Source organism: Schistocerca serialis, chromosome 12 (genome assembly GCF_023864345.2).
Source record: "Schistocerca serialis cubense isolate TAMUIC-IGC-003099 chromosome 12, iqSchSeri2.2, whole genome shotgun sequence".
Taxonomy (NCBI): Eukaryota; Metazoa; Arthropoda; class Insecta; order Orthoptera; family Acrididae; genus Schistocerca; species Schistocerca serialis.
Genome location: NC_064649.1, coordinates 126,753,802 through 126,774,564, shown reverse-complemented (window position 1 = coordinate 126,774,564; position 20,763 = coordinate 126,753,802).

Genomic DNA, 20,763 nt, shown 5'->3' with positions numbered 1-20,763 from the left:
CGAAGTATGGTGGACCATTATTGTCAACTGTCTGCAAGTTAATCCAGAAAAATTTCTATTTTTTTTTTAGTCACAAGCGCATTGTCATATATTTCTGTATTGAATAAGTCATCAACACAGCATGGCAAGTGGGACCAGCTTCTTAAATAATCTGATGCGTTGCTGAAGTTGACGACATACTGCTGATGATTCTGACACCATAGTAAAAATTGTGCAGCCATCTGAACATGGGCATAATGAAACTGGTCAAGGTTGTGAAATAAGTCTTCTTAAAAGTGTCTTGATTTTCCATCGTAGTGGATGGTGGGAACGCAACCGTATGTGATTTACAATGATAACTACACGAGCCCCTCGCTGCAAGAATGCTATTTTAATTTATTCAGTTTATCTCGGCAGTCAGCTGGCGACCGGTAAGGCGTCGTTTTGCGTGGTGGTGTTGACGCGAGAGTTGCACCTTTGCTGGTCAATGGTGACAGCCAGCTGTGATCCCGAAAAAACAGTACCCAACTTCGTTAGACGTATGTTTCAGGATGTTTCTGAAGATTGGGCTGGCAATCCCGAAATCGACTGTGCTTTAAAGAAATTAAAAGCCATCCTTGTAGCTGGAGGCTAATTTATTTATAATACCGAAATTTTGAGCTCTGTTCCCGTGTTTGCATAAAATTAAAATGAAATAAGGATAGCTTCGCCATCTTGCAAGAACACAGTCATTTTTTTTCTTTCTTCAACGCCGGAACACATTTCACCACAGTTGTGGTACCCTCAGCGGCCTGGTTTGTTTTCCCTTGTTTTGAAATACATACTCAAGGATTATATTTTGTTAGGAAATATGCTATATCGGATTCTGTTGTTATTTAAATTACATGTGTACTTTATATTTTATTATTGCATAGTATGCAGTGGCTATCTTGTGGTTAGCACCAGAAATCGGTACACATCTAAAGTTGTACACCATGCCATCTGCAAGCATAAGGGTTGTTAGGGTAATGTCTGGATCAAATTTTTGTTTCTGATACCACCTTTTAAGATACATATTCCGTTAAAATCGTGGTATATGACCCTTTTTTTGTCTCATCATCGCTGTATTTATCTTTCATGAGCTGTAGTTCTTTTGTGTTTGTCTGCCAGACGGGTTTTTGTGTAATTCGAATGACCTGTAACCATTGGTAATGATTTGTTAAGCTTTGGTATCGAGAGCTGTTTGGTATGGTTCTTATTCATGGATTATGTTCCGTAGTTCAACAATGTTTACTCATGTTTATCGTGCTCATTCGCGAATACTCTGCAACGAAACGGTATTCAACCCTCTAAAAGAAATCTCTCTATCTATCTCTCTCTCTCTCTCTCTATGGTTCAAATGGCTCTGAGCACTATGCGACTTAACAGGTCATCAGTCCCCTAGAACTTAGAACTACTTAAACCTAACTAACCTAAGGACATCACACACATCCATGCCCGAGGCAGGATTCGAACCTGTGACCGTAGCAGTCACGCGGTTCCGGACTGCGCGCCTAGAACCGCGAGACCACCGCGGCCGCCATCTCTCTCTCTCTCTCTCTCTCTCTCTCTCTCTCTCTCTCTCTGTGTGTGTGTGTGTGTGTGTGTGTGTGTGAGAGAGAGAGAGAGAGAGAGAGAGAGAAAATTGGAATCTCGCGGCCGTCACACTAAGACAGAACAGTGAAACAAACAAGAGTCAAAAAGGCATCAGAAACGTAAATTGTGCAGCGAAGCACGTGTCTAAGCCACAGCAACATAACAGCATGCAGTATTCACAAATGGGCAGGAGAAAACGTAACATACGAAAATGTTAAAATACGAGACTTATCCCATGAATAACAAACCACACCAAATAGTTCTCCATACCATTGATTAATAAATCTTTATCGATGTCCGCAGATGAGTCCAACCACATAAAAACAAAACAACACGTTCGCGACACAAACACAAATCAGCCACAGCTCAGGACAAACCAAATACAGCGATGTTAAGAGCTAAAAGGACCAAATGCCACGATTTTTGGCGAAATATCTATTTTAAAGATTGGATTAAAAACAACAATTCAGTGAAGACAATATCCTAACATCCCTTACGCTTGCACATGGCATGGTGTATTAATTTAGACCTGTGGCTGATTTCGGTTGGCAACTGAAGAAAATGTCATAACAAACGGTGAAGTACATATGGAATTTAAACAACGACAAAATCTGATGTATCTTATCTCTTAACTTAAATATAATCTGTATGTGTGTTTTTCAGAAAATTAAAAGGAAAAAGACCGCTGAAGATGCCACAACTGCGTTGAAACATGTTTGGGCATTAAAGCAAAACAACAAGTGTGTACTTGCAAAAAGGCGGACTCCTTCTTAATTTATTGTAATTTATTTATCTTTGCTTCTTAAAAGTGTTCGTGGGTGGTAGCGTTCTCTATCAACAGTCCTTGATTGATTAATAAACAGGGATTTCGACAAGATCCAGTATGATAAAAAATATAATCACAAATATCCCAACATGGTAATGAGAGGATGCATAAATTGTTCTCATATGTGACGACTGCCGGTACAAGCAAGCGAATTCTCGGACCGTTAGAACAGAATCAGTTCGACATAATATTCGCCTAGTAAGCGTGGTGAGGCTTTCTGATTGTCAGGCAGCGTGTTGTTCCATCAACCAGTCACATTACACGGCGATAATCGCTTGTCTTCGGATGCATTGACGGATACATGCGTAAAGGCTGAAGACAAGTGTCCGAATTAAATTGATTATGTACTCAGACAGGTAATTTACAAACACCTGTTTATTAGAGCAAAGGAAAGGAACAATCAAAGGAGGAAAATCAGCAATGTTTAAAGTAAATGCAGAGTTTCGAAAATTAGCCAGAAGAGACAAGAATGCCGAGACAAGAATGCCTTCTTGAATGAACAGGGCAAGGAAGTTGAAGAGAAAAATAGATAGCCGAAGACGAGGGATCTTTCCAAGAAAATTAAAAACATCAAACGAAAATTCCGGGCAAAAATTGGAATGGTAAAAGGTAGAAATAAGAAAGATCTAACAGACACAAAGCACAGGAAATAAAGATGGGTGGAATGTGTAGAAGATCTATATAAGAAAGAACTACATACTTATGATGATGATGTTAATGTGATTTCAACTCAAGAGACATATATTTGGGAGAGTGAAGTCAAATGAGCCCTAGCAAATATTGCTACAAACAAAGCCAATGCATATGATCGAATTCGAGTATAATTGGTCAGAATCATTGAAAAGAATACAGTGAAAAAGTTCCATTCCATACGTCAGAAAATATTGAGGAACCAACAGTGGCGAAAAGACTGGAAAAACTCGGTATTCATCCCGATTCTAAAGAAGGGAGGTTCTAAAGATCAAATCACAGCACAATCGCGCTTCTCTCAAATGCTAGCAAAGTCGTGTTTCAACTCATACAATATAGACTTCATCAGTGTGTAGTCTTACAACTATCTAATGAACAAGCTCGATTTCGTAAAGGAAGAGCGACCTCAGAACAAATCATCAACGTCCAATGGATTATGGAGAAAGTAAGAGAATTCCAGAAATGTGTATATCTCTCTTTATTGATTATGCGAAAGCCTTTGACTTTATTGATCACAACAAATTATGGAAAGTACTAAAGAAACATGGGAGTACCAGATCACCCCATTTGCCTCATACGGAATTTGTAGCATGCCCAAAATGCCACCTTGAGAACCATATATAGAAAACCTAGATGGCTCAAAATTCAGAAAGGAGAACGGCATTTTGACCTTAGAAGAATATTGGCTTAGATGAAGAAGAAAGCGAAAATAAAATAACGGCGATGAATGTAATTAACTTTAGATATTCAGACTATACCACACTTATGGTTGAAGGTGAAGAAAAAATAAAAATCATGTCACTGAAGGTGGAAAAAGACGGTACAAACGCTGGTCTAATGCTGAACATCAAAAAACGAAAATTATGGCAACTTCACATATCACTTCATGGCATCTAGGAGGAGAAACCATTGGAGGCAATTTCTGTGCTCACTTATCTCGGCTCCCAGATTTCATTTGATGGTGACTGCATTCACGAAGTCAAGAGACGCGTGTTAGATGCCAGGAAGTCAACCTTGATCATGTTTTGAGGAGAACTTTAACAACAAAGATCCATATAAAAGAGACTATGGCTTTTGCAGTTGCGTTGTACAATAAGAAAGGCTGCACGGCGTAGAATTCAGTTGTGATACTGCAGGAAAATCCAGAGTTCCACAGATCGCAAAGAGAACGAACACGTCGTTATGACAGCACGTAAAACTAGTTTGCTCGTTGGAAAGTCTTGTACTGCAACAAAAACTGAATTACTTTGGGCGCATTGTGAGGAGACGTGATTCGCTGTAGAAGATTATTAATGCTGGGGAAGATAGAAAGGGCAAGGAGAGGACGACGACAAACGTTAAGATGGATGGATGTTTTTGCAATAGAAATAGATCTCAACCTGAAAGCCTGCGATAGAAAATGCAGGACAGGGGAAATTGTCATTCTTTAGTCCATGGAGTCACGGAGAATCGGAATCGAATAAATGACAGAGAGAGAGAGAGAGAGAGAGAGAGAGAGAGACAGAGACAGAGACAGAGAGATAATGACTCTGGCGATGACTTGTCGTGGCTCACGAAATTGCCTCAAAGACAACAGCAAGTTCCTCAGTTTGAAGTACATTGAAAGAAGTTCTCTAAGATGCGTACTGGCAAAGCGTTAAGGAGCTTTGCTGAATACTTCAATGGCCTTGGTTTCAACTGACGGAATGTTTATACATTGGCTCTGTAGTAGCCGTGTTACCGCCGAGTTGTCCCCGCATGTCTCAGCGTTGAGGCGACTTCCAGGGGCTGAGGCGGCATCTCTCTGTATCCTGGGGTCCTCCCCCGGCACGAGTCCTCAGGGGGCAATATCTGGAGGCTCTAGGCGCGCTGGAGAGGCGCCGGAGTAGATCACGCCGGTAGCTCAGGGCGGCGAGCTGAGGGGGTGGATAACTTGCCACCTGGGCAGAAATGACGAAGGTAAGCGGATCTCACGGCTCGAGAGTGCGGGGGCGGCAGCAGGGGGAGAGGGCCGTAACGGGATGACGGAGGGGCGGGGGGAGGGGCTGAGCCAGTGTTTTCCCCACCCCCTCCCCTTTCTTTCCTGGCAGGGTCGCCACTACCTATTCGCGCTCTCTCTCTCCCTCCCTCTTCCTTGTCTCGCACTTCGCGCGCGTGAATTCTTCCGGTCGGGAGAGAAGTGAGCCAGCGCGGAAAGAGAGAGGTGTGGAGGTGTAGTGGCTGCAAGGGTGGGGGTGGGGGAGGAGGGAGGAGGAGATTGTGCTTGTCTCAGCGGATGCAGGCCGCGCCGGCTTAAGGTGAGAAGAGGGCGCCCTCCCCTGAGGACGATCGCTGGGGTGGGGGTGTGCCCGCAGCAACACCGGCCTTATTACACAACCGCCCCTACCCCCTGCCTCAGCAGAAAGGTAGGGGGGAGGCGGATGTGATGGCTCTGTGAGACGCTAGCGTGGCTGGCGGTTTTTTCCCTCCGCCAACCGTTATTGACGCTCGAATGGAAAAATAAAAGGGCGTTAGGGTGTATTGGGGGATCAGGTGCAGCCCCGAGTTGCTGTGTCGATTCGGTTTTGTTTACGACGCGACAGCGGAAGGGAAGGAGAGGGTTGTGGCCGCTTGCTTACCTCACGAGGCGCCAGCTGCAGCCTTTGTTCGCGAACCGAATCCCCTGCGTTCTAGAAATTTCGGTAGTAGTTCTCAATAGCGAGAACACCGCCTGAATTGCTTTCCATGCTTTAAGCTGTCCTCCTGTAGGGAACACTCTGAAATGAAACTCGCCAAACAACATTAAGTGAAGTTTCTTAAGTTGTTTTTTTTTTCAGTTGGCGCCCCACAGCTTGTAAATATTTGGAAAAATGGTTCAAATGGCTCTGAGCACTATGGGACTCAACTGCTGAAGTCATTAGTCCCCTAGAACTTAGAACTAGTTAAACCTAACTAACCTAAGGACATCACAAACATCCATGCCCGAGGCAGGATTCGAACCTGCGACCGTAGCGGTCTTGCGGTTCCAGACTGCAGCGCCTTTAACCGCACGGCCACTTCGGCCGGCTTATTTGGAAAAAAGTCTTATTTCAAAACTACGAAGAGCTGCTCATGAAGCAATTTTTTATTTATTACGTGTTCGCATTACCTGGTCATAATCAGCTGTCGTAAACTTACTTTCTACAGACTACATGGCAGCCTTCTTACTAAGACGCCAACTAAAATGAAAGCCATCATCCATCACTGCCGCCAATGGAAATTACGTTATACAGTCAGTAGCTGCCGACACAGGTATTCAATATCCGTACACTGTGGTAATCAGGTTCTACCTTTTAGTGTGTAGTGCACTCTACATGCGATACACGCGTCACTTTGTACAGTGCACTCCGCACGAATGGGAGATGACAGGAAGAGAGATCGTGTGAAAAAAAAAAAATTGGTTAGTAAAATAACACATTAAAGTGCCTATGTAGAACTGAAACGTTTCAAAACGTGTTTGTGTTGTTGTGCCATCTTCCATCTCTAATTCGGACAAATGGCTCTGAGCACTATGGGACTTAACATCTATGGTCATCAGTCCCCTAGAACTTAGAACTACTTAAACCTAACTAACCTAAGGACACCACACAACACCCAGTCATCACGAGGCAGAGAAAATCCCTGACCCCGCCGGGAATCGATAATTCGGACATTTTGAGCAATCTGTCACCTATGTTTCTGCGATTTTCTTTCCTTTTAATATAGCTTAGAGTGTCTAGTGAAATGTTCCTGGATGCGTTCCACACTGTTTGGAAAGATCCGTCTTATTAGTAATCTTTCATTTCTATGTCAACTTCAATTTTACTTTCTTCTGTCGCACCACACTTCAAATACTTCTGTTCTCTTGTTTTTCTTCTGTTTCTCTACAATCTATCTTTTACTTGCATGCCATGAATCGATACATTCTTTCTTAATTTCGTTTCAGTATTTGCTATCCCTTTGATAAGAAAGCTTTTTTGTAGCGGATAAACACTTACCATATTAGCCTCGCATCGACCATCTGCCGCAATCTCCCTTTTAGGTAGGAGAATTTAATTGCTACTGCTAAAGTATTGCACGAAATCACTTTGTATTGCTAGTCTTCCCCATCATAAAATTCTGTAACTGAATAGTTAACAATATCTTCCTAATAGCTTTAATTTGGTACAAATGTTCAAATGTGTGTGAATTCCTAAGGGACCAAACTGCTTAGGTCATCGGTCCCTAGACTTACACTATACTAACTTAACTTACGCTAAGAACAACACACACGCCCATTCCAGAGGGAGAACTCGAACCTCCGCCGGGAGGGGCCGCGTACATTGTGACATGACGCTTCAAACCTTGCGGCCACTCCGCGCGGCTTAATTTGGTACCACCAACTGAATGTGTAAAGCTGAAAATTTTTACACCTGCTGCACAAAACACAACCTTATATCTGGCAACAACATAAACGCCGGTCGGAGTGGCCGTGCGGTTCTAGGCGCTACAGTCTGGAACCGAACGACCGCTACGGTCGCAGGTTCGAATCCTGTCTCGGGCATGGATGTGTGTGATGTACTTAGGTTAGTTAGGTTTAATTAGTTCTAAGTTCTAGGCGACTGATGACCTCAGAAGTGAAGTCACATAGTGCTCAGAGCCATTTGAACCGTTTTTTGAACAACAGTAGAATGTGCCGCATTTCTTGTTGTGTTCTGACATCGGTCACTAGATTGAAACACAGACCAGAAAGTCTCATGTGTGCCTAGGTACACTATCCACAAGGTACAGCACCCTTATCTGCAATCAAAGGTTCAGTCTACGAAGTTCAATTAACGTGAAACTACGCCTAGGGGGTTTGTTAGCTTAAAGAAGTAGAAACTAATCGGAGTTATAAGTAATCAACAATTCTGAGTTTTTCATAAAGTGTTTCAACACTTCGTTTTTTTTAAACACACTGTACTAAAATATAGCTTATCGTCTTGAACTGTGCTGTGATCGCATTTCGGAGAGAGTATCATCTGTAAGATGTGTTTCGTTCTGTCGGTAGGCACGTGTTTTGCTCTTCAGCTGTTAATGGTGACAACCTCCTCCCGCTTGACGAGAATTTAGAGGCCACACCGTATGAGGGGTGTCGATCGCGTATTGTTACCGATTTGCTGGCTATCGCAGCGTGATAACTTCGTTTAAGATCGGATAACAATTGCTCACTGGTACGCCAAGATAGGAAGTTCCATATAAATGCAAGCTGTCGAGTTTATTTTGTGATTAAGCATTGAATAATACTGCACATTCAGTATTGCACTGAGATGGCGGTTGATATTGAGCAAGCAGTAAAGGAAACAAAAGAAAAATTCGGAGTAGGTATTAATATCCATGGAGAAGAAATAAAAACTTTGAGGTTCCCCTATGACACTGTAATTCTGTCAGAGACAGTAAAGGATTTGTAAAAGCAGTTAAACAGAATGGATAGTGTCTTGAAACGAGGATACAAGATGAACATCAACAAAAGCAAAACGAGGATAATGGAATGTAGTCGAATTAAGTCGGGTGATGCTGAGGGAATTAGATTAAGAAATGAGACACTTAAAGTAGTAAAGGAGTTTCGCTATTTGCGGAGCAAAAGAACTGATGATGGTTGAAGTAGAGAGGATATAAAATGTAGACAAGAAGAGAAATTTGTTAACATCGAGTATAGATTTAAGTGTCAGGAAGTCATTTCTGAAAGTATTTGTATGGAATGTAGCCATGTATGGAAGTGAAACATGGACGATAAATAGTTTGGACAAGAAGAGAATAGAAGCTTTCGAAATGTGGTGCTACAGAAGAATGCCGAAGATTAGATGGGTAGATCACATAACTAATGAGGAGGTATTGAAGAATTGGGGAGAAGACGATTTTGTGGCGCAACTTCACAAGAAGAAGGGATCGGTTGGTAGGACATGTACTGAGGCATCAAGGGATCACCAATTTAGTATTGGAGGGCAGCGTGGAGGGTAAAAATCGTAGGGGGAGACCAAGAGATGAATACACTAAGCAGATTCAGAAGGATGTAGGTTGCAGTAGGTACTGAGAGATCAAGCAGCTTGCACAGTAGAGAGTAGCATGGAGAGATGAGTCAAACCAGTCTCAGGACTGAAGACAACAACAACAACAATGGCGGTTGCACAGGGAACTTGATGACATAGATGAAACTACCCGGCAAATAAGAAATTTCCCGGCACATTACAAGAACAGATGTCCATGTTTCCGATTTTAACTCTCGCGTTCAACATCTGTCCGCTAACATAAAACGTCTGACAACTAGCTAAGCATAATTTAAATCTAGTCTAAAATCACTTATTCTCGACCATTACCCCTGTACCACAGTAGAATCCTTAATTAAATACTGGCAGAACGTGTAGCTTTCAAAAGTGAAAAATGAAAACTAAGCTCAAGTTTATGACTTGTAACGCGCGTGGTCCCAAGGACAAACATGTTCACTCTCTTTCAGTTTAGGGCAACAAGTGTCCATACAAACAGATCATGTATACATCACCTGCGAAATGACTCGTTCCACATCTCCATAGATATCATGTAACATGTAACTAACTAGTTAGAAAGCTGCACCGAAATAGCTACTTTTAATAACCGATCTTCATTCACAACACACTGTATCGGCATTTATCGCCACTGTCAAATACCTGCGAATACAATGTGAATGTCATTTGCATTAAAGTGACTGTATTGTACGCACGTCTAGAATGATGTGACGTCCATATTACGTCATTAGTGAACTGTCTTACAACTATCACTGATTTGATAAGACGGTAAATAACGTAAATATATTGAAAATAATACGTTAATCATGGTTTGACGGTAGTTTGACAGTTCTGCTCTTACGATGTTAAGTGTTTGCAAAGATTCTACAGATGAGCAGCGACATTATTTTACTAACTAAATTCTGTTACGATTATCCTTGGTTGTTGAACATGTTTTTTCCGAATTATCTATTATCGTGTTAACGATGCCACACCCTCATTTTCATTTTTGCCTGTATTCATTCACGTTCATTGTGCATTCCAACGGAGATGGGCAATTCCAGCAGGACAGGGCCACACCCGACACGTCCAGAACTGCTACAGAATTGCTCCAGGAACACTCTTGTGAGTTTAAACACTTCTGCAGGCCACCAAACTCCCCAGGCATGAACATTATTCAGCATATTTGGGATGCCTTCCAATGTGCTATTCAGAAATCTCGACTCCCATAAGAATGATCTCCAGTATTTCGGACAGTGGAATACGAAGACTTGGTTACTTCGTGTAGTTTCACTGTGTTAAGTCTTAGGGGCAACCGCGAATACTCGACAAGAATATTGTTAGCCCGAAAAGGGACGGTTAGTTGGCGAATTTCGTATAGGCCGGCTGTTCAGGTGTCTGAAATTCTACGTCTCACGTCCGTGTATATACACTAAGTGATAAAAAGTATCCGACACACCCAAAAGCACACGTTTTTCATATTAGGTGCATTGTGCTGGTACCCTCTTCCAGGTACTCCATACCAGCGACCTCAGTAGTCATTAGACACCGTGTAGAGCAGAATGGGGCGCCCGCGGAACCCACGGACTTCGAACGTAGTCAGGTGATAGGGTGTCACTTGTGTCATACGTCTTTACGCGAGATTTCCACACTCCTAAACATCCCTAGGTCCACTGTTTCTGATGTGATAGTGAAGTAGAAACGTGAAGAGACACGTGCAAAAGCGTACAGGCCGACCTCGTCTGTTTACTGACAGAGACCGTCGACAACTCAAGCGGGTCGTAATATGTGTCAGGCAGACATCCATCCATCCAGACGATCACACAGGAATTCAAAACTGCATCAGGATCCACTGCAAGTACTAGGACAGTGTAAGTAGGCTGTTTAGGTTTTCTTATTGGTAACGCCACCTCTGTATGAAAATCACTGGCTGTGCTGTGTGCAGTCTGTGGCTAGTTTGCATTGTTGTCTGCCATTATAGTGTTGGGCAGCTGGATGTGAACAGCGCGTAGCGTTGCGCAGTTGGAGGTGAGCCGCCAGCAGTGGTGGATGTGGGGAGAGGGATGGCGGAGTTTTGAAATTTGTAAGACTGGATGTCATGAACTGCTATATACATTATGACTTTTGAACACTATTGAGGTAAACACATTGTTTGTTCTCTATCAAAATCTTTCATTTGCTAACTATGCCTATCAGTAGTTAGTGCCTTCCGTAGTTGAATCTTTTATTTAGCTGGCAGTAGTAGCGCTCGCTGTATTGCAGTAGTTCGAGCAACGAAGATTTTTGTGAGGTAAGTGATTTGTGAAAGGTATAGTTTAATGTTAGTCAGGGCCATTCTTTTGTAGGGATTATTGAAAGTCAGATTGCGTTGCACTAAAAATATTGTGTGTCAGTTTAAGTACAGTCATGTATAATTGTTCTAAGTAAGAGGACGTTTCAACAGTTAGGCGGGAGGTGAGAAAACTTGGATTTCGTAAGCCACACATCACGCCGGTAGAACAGGGAGTTCTGCGCTCATAGGCAGCACACCGCGCCTGTTACACGCGGCACTCGGGGACCACAGCACAGCTACACCTGAGGATGGGCTTATAACAGTCCGAAACCGGTCGTGTGGAAATAAAGTAATTTACAACTGAAGTGGTATTTTCAACCCCAACCATAATGCTCAGTTGCGAATGTTGTGCAAACAGTATTGTTTGTTGTTTAATTTATTTGTTTATAAGTTATATAGTCAGCTTTCCATTGCCAGTTTGCTCAGACTTCCATATATAATGAAGAGCAGAAGAAACTGGTACACCTGCCTAATATCGTGTGGGACCCCCGCAGGTACGCACAAGTGGCGCAACACGACGTGGCATGGACTCGACTAATGTCGGAATTAGCTCTGGAGGGAACTGACACCATGAATCCTTCAGGGCTCTCCATAAATCCGTAAGAGTACGAAGGGATGGAGATCTCTTCTGAACAGCAAGTTGAAAAGCATCCCAGATATGTTCAACAACGTTCATGTCTGGTGACTTTGGTGGCCAGCGGAAGTGTTTAAACTCACAAGAGTGTTCCTGGAGCCGCTCTGTAGCAATTCTGGACGTGTAGGGTGCCGCATTGTCCTGCTGGAATTGCCCAAGTCCGTCGGAATGCAGGATGGACATGAATAGATGCAGGTGGTGATGGAGGTCACTTACGTACGTGTCACCTGTCAGAGTCGTATCTAGACGTATCAGGAGTCCTCTACCACTCCAACTGCACACGTCCCACACGGTTACAGTGCCTCCACCAGTTGAACAGGGTCCATGGATTCATGAGGTTGTATCCAAACCATACACGTCCATCCGCTCGATACACTACGGAAGGAGGCTCGTCCGACAAGGCAACATGTTTCCAGTCATCAACAGTCCAATATCGGTGTTGACGGGCCCAGACGAGGCGTAAAGCTTTGTGTCGAGCAGTCATCAAGGGTACACGAGTGGGCCTTCGGCTACGAAAGCCCATATCGATGATAGTTTGTTGAATGGTTCGCATGCTGACACTTGTTGATGGTTCAAATGTGTGTGAAATCCTATGGGACTTAACTGCTAATGTCATCAGTCCCTAAGCTTACACACTATTTAACCTAAATTATCCTAAGGACAAACGGACACACCAATGCCCGAGGGAGGACTCGAACCTCCGCCGGGACCAGCCGCACAGTCCATGACTGCAGTGCCTTAGACCGCTCGGCTAATCCCACGCGGCACTTGTTGATGGCTAAGCACTGAAATCTGCAGCAATATGCGGAAGAGTTGGACTTGTGTCATGTTCAACGATTGACTTCAGTCTCCGCTGGTCCCGTTCTTGCAGGATCTTTTTCCGGCCGCGGTGACTTCGGAGATTTGATGTTTTCCCGGATTCCTGGTATTCACGTTACACTCGTGAAATGGTCGTACAGGAAAGTCCCACTTCATCACTATCTCGGAGATGCTGTCTCCCATCGCTCGTGTGACGACTATAACACCACGTTCAGACTCACTTAAGTCTTGATAACAGCTGCGTCAGACATTTGTCTGCCGACCGCAACGCTGTATTCTGCCTATTTACATATCTCTGTATTTTTATTCGCATGCCTATACCTTTTTATTTGGCACGTACATAGAGGTAGTGGCGGAAGCAAAACTTTGCGGGTGGGTAGTGCTCAGGTGGTTCAGTCGGTAACACCATTACTCGCGAAAGGGAAAGGTTCCGGGTTCGAATCCCAGTCTAGCGGGCAATTTTAACCTGCCAGAAAGTCTGGTAAGGTCCCGTAAACTCACTGCGCACGCGCGCCAATGACATCTGACAGTGTATCGCCGCTGGTGGCACAGTATGAGCTGCGCTCTTCCGATGGAGCAGCGCCTGCTTTAAGAAGACGTCTTCTATTCTCACCTCCTCTCCCCACGTTCTCCTGGCGCTTTGGGGAGGGGGGAACCTCGGACAGGGCCGATGTGGAGGTGTATAATAAAACCTGGCCGGGATTCGGGTCACGCGCGACTTTTCATCCCCCACAGTCCAACTCCTCCCCCCCCTCCCCCTCCCCCTCCTTGGCGGCTCTCCCCTCCAGACCGCACACAGACGTGGGCCCCGACGCGAATATATCTGCCCAGCAAAACCCCAGTCTTACAAGCGACCGCTGTACGTTTTACGCTACACGCGCCATGTGTCTCGCTTCACATATTCTTCTCTACAGTTTCTGACCTTCACTTTATTTTTTTCCACTTCTTCGTGTGGCAGCTGCGATTCCTTCTCATTTCCTGTTCCTCTTTTCATCATTTCCCTTTCTTCTTCCTTCACATCACTTCACACATTTTTTATTACTTTTTTTTTTAGGAAGTCTTCTAATTTTCTCTTCTTCTTACACAAAACTATCTGATGCTGTTTGTTCTTTTATTTTTTTTATTCGTAAATCTTTTCTAACTCTTTAAGCCTATTTTCTTGGCAGTTTCTCCTTCGAAGGATACTTAATTTCCTGTTTTCACTTTCACTATACACATCATCTGTTCCGTCTGGACCACAATTTTCAAACGGTTTGTACAGTGTGTGGGACTGTTCTTCTGCTACGACCATGATTTAGCCCCTTTCTTCTTCCATTCGCAAATGTTCTGCGAAAAGAACGAATGTCGATAAACCTCCGTGTGAGCTCTAGACCCTCTCATTTTCTCGTGGTGGTCATTTCGCTAGACGTGCATGAGTGGAAGTACAATGCTGCCCGACTCTTCTTCGAATGTACGCTTTCGGAATTCGAACAGCGACCCTTGTTGTCATGCACAGCGCCTCTCTTGTAGCGCCTGCCACTGGAGATTGTTGAGCATCTCCGTAACGCTCTCACGCCGACTAAACGTTCCCGTGAAGAAACGCGCCGCTCTTCTCTCGATATTCTCCATATTTTCTTGTGGTTGTGTTTCGTGAGGATCCCAGACTGACGAGGAGTACCGAACAGTCGGTCGAAAGAGTGTTTTGCAGACCACTTCTTTCGCGGATGGATTACGTGTCATCAATGTTGTTCCAATGAATCTCCTCCTAACATCTGTTTTCCCTTGTGTTTGTTTTATCCGGTCGTTGCACTTTACACCTGTTACTGTTTGCAGTAATTTACCGGCAGTAGGATAATCGAACAGTGGTATAGTGGAACTTGTTCGTCTACTTATTTGAAATCGCTACAGTTGTTTACGTTCAGGATCAGCTGCCGATCTATGCTTCTGTTGTGGATTTTCTATGGTCTTCTGGTGTTACCACCTCCCTGCCGATGACAGCATGTTCCTCACGGAACGCACACTGCACTCGTATTCTGGAGGACGACGGTTCAATCCCGCGTCCGACCATTCTGATTTAGGTTTTTCGTGTTTTCCCTAAATCACTCCAATGAGATTTCCTGTTGATTTTTCGTCAGGGCGCTGATGACCGTGATGTCGAGCGCCCCCTCAACCCATCATCATCATCATCATCTAAATCACTGCGGGCAAATGCCGGAATGATTCTTTTGAAAGGGCACGGTCGACTTTCTTCCCCGTCCTTCCCTAATCCGATGAGACCGATGACCTCGCTGTCCGGTATCCTTCCCCAAACAACCCCAACAAAATGGTCCAAATAGCCCTGAGCACTATGGGATTTAACATCTGTGGTCATCAGTCCCCTAGAACCTAACTAACCTAAGAACATCACACACATCCATGCCCGAGGCAGGATTCGAACCTTCGACCGTAACGGTAGCGCGGTTCTAGACTGAAGCGCCTAGAACCGCTCGGGCAGTCCGGCTGGCAAGACATCAAGTATCTGGCGCAGTTGTTAGATCGGTTACTGCTGCTACAATGGCAGGTTATCGAGATTTATGTGAGTTAGAACGTGGTGTTACAGTCACAGCATCTCCGAGGCAGCGATGAAGTGGGGATTTTCCTGTATGACCATTTCACGGGTGTACCGTGAGTATCAAGAATCTGGTAAAACATCAAATCTCCGACATCGCTGCGGCCGGAAAAATATCCTGCAAGAACGGGACCAACGACGGCTGAAGAGAATCGATCAACGTGAGCGTATCTGGGATGTAAGTCTGCAGGCTTTCGTGGCCGTTTTTACTGAACTTAAAATCTTCTGGGTTATTAGACCTTGCCGTGTTTCTTCTAAAATGTTCGACGTTTCGACCCCTCTGCTGGGATCGTCTTCGGTATCTTTTGGTGTCCACTTCTGCTAGAACACTGTCAGAGACGAGTGTCGCATCCACTGATAAAGGGGGAGTTTTCTGGCGTTCGTGTTGGCGAAGGGATACTATTGGTTAAAATTCAAATGGCTACCATTGGTGGGCCATAGTCATAGGCTAATATTCCCGCTCTGATGCAGAAGGGGCGTTGGTAGCTCATCTCCTGTGGATACCATTGACGGTAGCAGGCATTTCAACCAATAATCCTTCTGCAGCGTAAGTGTGGACCGCCAATGGTATCCACAGGAGATGAGCTACCAACGCCCCTTCTTCTGCATCAGAGCGGGAATATTAGCCTATGACCACCACTGGTAGCCATTTGAATTTTATCCAATACTATCACTTCACCAGTACGAACGCCAAGAAAACTCCCCCTTTATAAGTGGATGCGACACTCGTCTCAGTGTTCTCGCTGTAGTGGACACCAAAAGATCCTGAAGAAGATCCCAGCAGAGGGGTCGAAACGTCGAACATTTTAGAACAAACATGACAAGGCCTAATAACCCAGATTTTAACTTCATCTCTGGGATGCCTTGGAACGTGCTGTTCAGAAGAGATCGCCACCCTTTCGCACTCTTACGGATTTATGGATAGCCCAGTAGGATTCATGGTGTCATTTCCCTCCAGCAGTGCTTTAGACATTAGTCCATGCCACGTCGACCGGCCGCGGTGGTCTCGCGGTTCTAGGCGCGCAGTCCGGAACCGTGCGACTGCTACGGTCGCAGGTTCGAATCCTGCCTCGGGCATGGATGTGTGTGATGTCCTTAGATTAGTTAGGTTTAAGTAGTTCTAAGTTCTAGGGGACTGATGACCACAGCAGTTGAGTCCCATAGTGCTCAGAGCCATTTGAACCATTTGAACCATGCCACGTCCTGTTGCGGCACTTCTTCGTGCTCGCGGTGGCCCTACACGATATTAGGCAAGTGTACCAGTTTCTCTGGCTCTTCATTGTATAAAATGTGTTAGAGAAGCACAATTTCATTTTTGTCTTTAGCTAACGAACTTATGGCTCTTCGCCAAAACGCGAAGTAGTGTTGGATCGCACGGCGCGGGCATTCACGCCTCTAAAGCCGCGCGGGACGTAAGCCGCCGCGGCGACGAACGGCGCGCACAGTGGAGAACAAAAGGGAAGGCGCCGCCGCCACCTCCGGTGTTGATTCCGGCTGATTAAACTGTGTACCGCGGGCCGCGCCGGCTGCTGGACGCCGCCAGCCAATCAGCAGGCTGCCGGCCGCTGACTCACCGCGCCACTTGCTGCTCCACCAGACGCCTGCATTCACGGGCCTAAACTGCTGCTTGTCCACGGTACGCTGCCAACACAGACACGTGGGAAGACTTTTCCTTCAGTGGTGCAATCTCGTACAAGAATACGAAATTGCAGTGACGGTGTTACTCTGACGACGATGCACTGCGGCGACCACAGCTGTTACCCCTATGGGGAGAGAGGAAGAGTTTTAGTTGTAGCGAATCAAAACTTACGAAGTAGATAAGTATTTTTTATTTATCCGTTACCATTTACCACGCAAAAATGAGAACATGGGTTTTCTTGAATTGCAGCGCCAACTACCAAGAATCAAAACAAATTTTTAAGACAAAATGTACGTAGTTTTTTATGTAGAATCAGATTCTGCAATAAAAAGTGGGGGTTCCCATTTGAAATGTTAAAGTTGCCTTCCGCTCCGTCCTTTCATTGGCAAAATACGTCCTTATTGTCTTTCGGACCGGATTTTTGACTGCGTTAGAGTTTCCAGCAGGTAGAACACAACACGTTAATTTTAGCACCAGCAGATGGCCCCCTCGAAAGTAATTAGCTTTTGATTCTGCACATTTTTTCGTGTGAAGCTTATTTCTCGAGTTATTCTTATTTGTCAGCTCTACCTAATATCGTGTATGGCCCCCGCGAGCACGCAGAAGTGGCCCAACACGACGTGACATGGACTCGACTGATGTCTGAAGTAGTGATGGAGGAAATGGACGCCACGAATCCTGCAGGGCTGTTCGTAAGAGTACGAGGTGGTGGAGATATCTTCTGAACAGCACGTTGCAAGGCTTCTCAAATATGCTCAATAAATTTCGCTTCTGGGGAGTTTGGTGGCCAGCGAAGGTGTTTAAACTGGGAAGAGTGTTCCTGGAGCCATTCTGTAGAAATCCTAGGCGTGTGGGGTGTCTCGTGTTCTGCTGGAATTCTGTTTCCAGCCATCAGTATTCCAATGTCTGTGTTGACGGACACAGGCGAGGCGTGAAGCTTTGTGTCGTGCAGTCATCAAGGGTACACGAGTGGGCCTTCGGCTGCGAAAGTCTATATCGATGATGTTTCGCTGAATGGTTGGTAACCTGACACTTGTTGTTGGCCTAGTATTGAAATGGTTCAAAATGGCTCTGAGCACTATGGGACGTAGCATCTGAGGTCATCAGTCCCCTAGACTTAGAACTACTTAAACCTAACTAACCTAAGGATATCACACACAGTTCGCAGCTCGTGGTCGTGCGGTAGCGTTCTCGCTTCCCGCGCCCGGGTTCCCGGGTTCGATTCCCGGCGGGGTCTGGGATTTTCTCTGCCTCGTGATGAGTGGGTGTTGTGTGATGTCCTTAGGTTGGTTAGGTTTAAGTAGTCCTAAGTTCTAGGGGACTGATGACCATAGCTGTTAAGTCCCATAGTGCTCAGAGCCATTTGGTATCACACACATCCATGCTCGAGGCTGGAGTCGAACCTGCGAACGTAGCGGCAGCGCGGTTCCGGACTGAAGCGCCTAGGACCGCTCGGCCAAGCATTGAAATCTGCGGCAATTAGCGGAAGAGTTGCACTTCTGTCACGTTGAACGATTCTCTTCAGCCGTCGTTGGTCCCGTTGTTGCAGGATCTTTTCCAGGCCGCAGCGATGTCGGAGATTTAGTATTTTAATAATAAATGAAAAGCACCAGTTTGCTTTTGTTCTACAATATTGTACCTCGGAGATGCAGTGTCCCATCGCTCGTGCGCCTACTTCAACCCGACGTTGTAACTCACTAAAATCTTGATAACCTGCCATTGTAGCACCAGTAACCGATTTAACAACTGCGGTAGACACTTGTCTTATATAGGCGTTGCCGACCGCAGCGCCGTATTTCGCCTGTTTACATTCTTCTGTATCTGTGTACGCATACTTATACCAGTTTCTTTGGCGCTTCAGTGTGGATTCAAAGAAACAAATGGAAGCGTCTACGAACACTGCGCATGGAAGTTAATTACCTTTTTGCGAAATGCACCGAGCCGAGCTGTTGCACAGATCAACTTCACTGTGCCAGACTTGCGTCTGGCGTGCTGTGAGAAGGCGACGTAGCGCTACTTGTAGCCTCGGCTGCAGCCATAGGTCAAGGGTGAGTGCAATAACGTTCTTCCTCTGGCCGGACGCGGTCGCACTGTTGCTTCTGTGGCAGTGAGTCACCAGGAAAACCGAGCCCGTGTTTACACGAACCCTCTCAGCAGGACTGCGACGAGACGCGGGTGTGTTGCGTTTCCTGACACACTTCTTCAGCCTCGCAAATAACTCACACCTTTACCTTGGATACTATTTAGAGCGAAATCAAAATACTTGCGTCATTTCAAGAAACCTTTTTTTGGAGTACCATCAGAAGAATCTCGTTGTGTAGGGGTACTGGAAGGTGTCGTCGTTGAGTGACTGTAGGAGGATACAAGATGATGTGGACAGGATTTGTGATTGGTGTAAAGAATGGCAGCTAACTCTAAATATAGGTAAATGTAAATTAATGCAGATGAATAGGAAAAAGAATCTCGTAACGTTTGAATACTCCATTAGTAGTGTAGCGCTTGACACAGTCACGTCGACTAAATATTTGGGCGTAACATTTCAGAGCGATATGACGTGGTACAAGAATGTAATGGCAGTTGTGGGGAAGGTGGATAGTCGTCCTCGGTTCATTGGTAGAATTTTGGGAAGATGTGGTTCAACTGTAAGGGAGATCGGTTATAAAACACTAATACGACCTATTCTCGAGTACTGCTCGAGCGTTTGCGATCCCTATCAGGTCGGATTGAGGGAGGACATGGAAGCAATTCAGAGGCGGGCTGCTAGATTTGTTACTGGTAGGTTTGATCATCACGCGAGTATTACGGAAATGCTTCAGGAACTCGGGTGGGAGTCTCTAGAGGAAAAGAGGCGTTCTTTTCGTGAGTCGCTACTGAGGAAATTTAGAGAACCAGCATTTGAGGATGACTGCAGTACAGTTTTACTGCCGCCTACTTATATTTCGCGGAAAGACCACAAAGATAAGAGAGATTAGGGCTCGTACAGAGGCATATAGGCAGTCATTTTTCCCTCGTTCTGTTTGGGAGTGGAACAGGGAGAGAAGATGCTAGTTGTGGTACGAGGTACCCTCCGCCACGCACCGTATGGTGGATTTCGGGGTATGTATGAAGATGTAGATGGAGTGCAACAGCGCGCATGTAATATTTCCTTTTATCATCATTTTTATCGTTATTATTTGTTTTCGGTCTCAACCTTAATGCCATCAAGGATGAAACTTCCCCTTTGAATGTAAATAATGATTGTGCTCGTAAAACTTCTAGGTTACTTGATTTTCAAACACCAGAGTGAAACTGAACGTACTCAGACAGTTTTCTCTTTACTTATTCTGATCGTCATCGAACCCATCGTTCTACCATTCCTAGACCGGCAAGGGAACTTGCTGTTACAACAGGACAATGCACGTCCGCATGTATCCCGTGCCACCCAACGTGCTCTAAAAGGTGTACGTCAACTACCCTGGCCAGCAAGATCTCCGGATCTGTCCCCCATTGAGCATGTTTGGGACTGGATGAAGCGTCGTCTCACGCGGTCTGCACGTCCAGCACGAACGCTGGTCCAACTGAGGCGCCAGGTGGAAATGGCATGGCAAGCCGTTCCACAGGACTACATCCAGCATCTCTACGATCGTCTCCATGGGAGAATAGCAGCCTGCATTGCTGCGAAAGGTGGA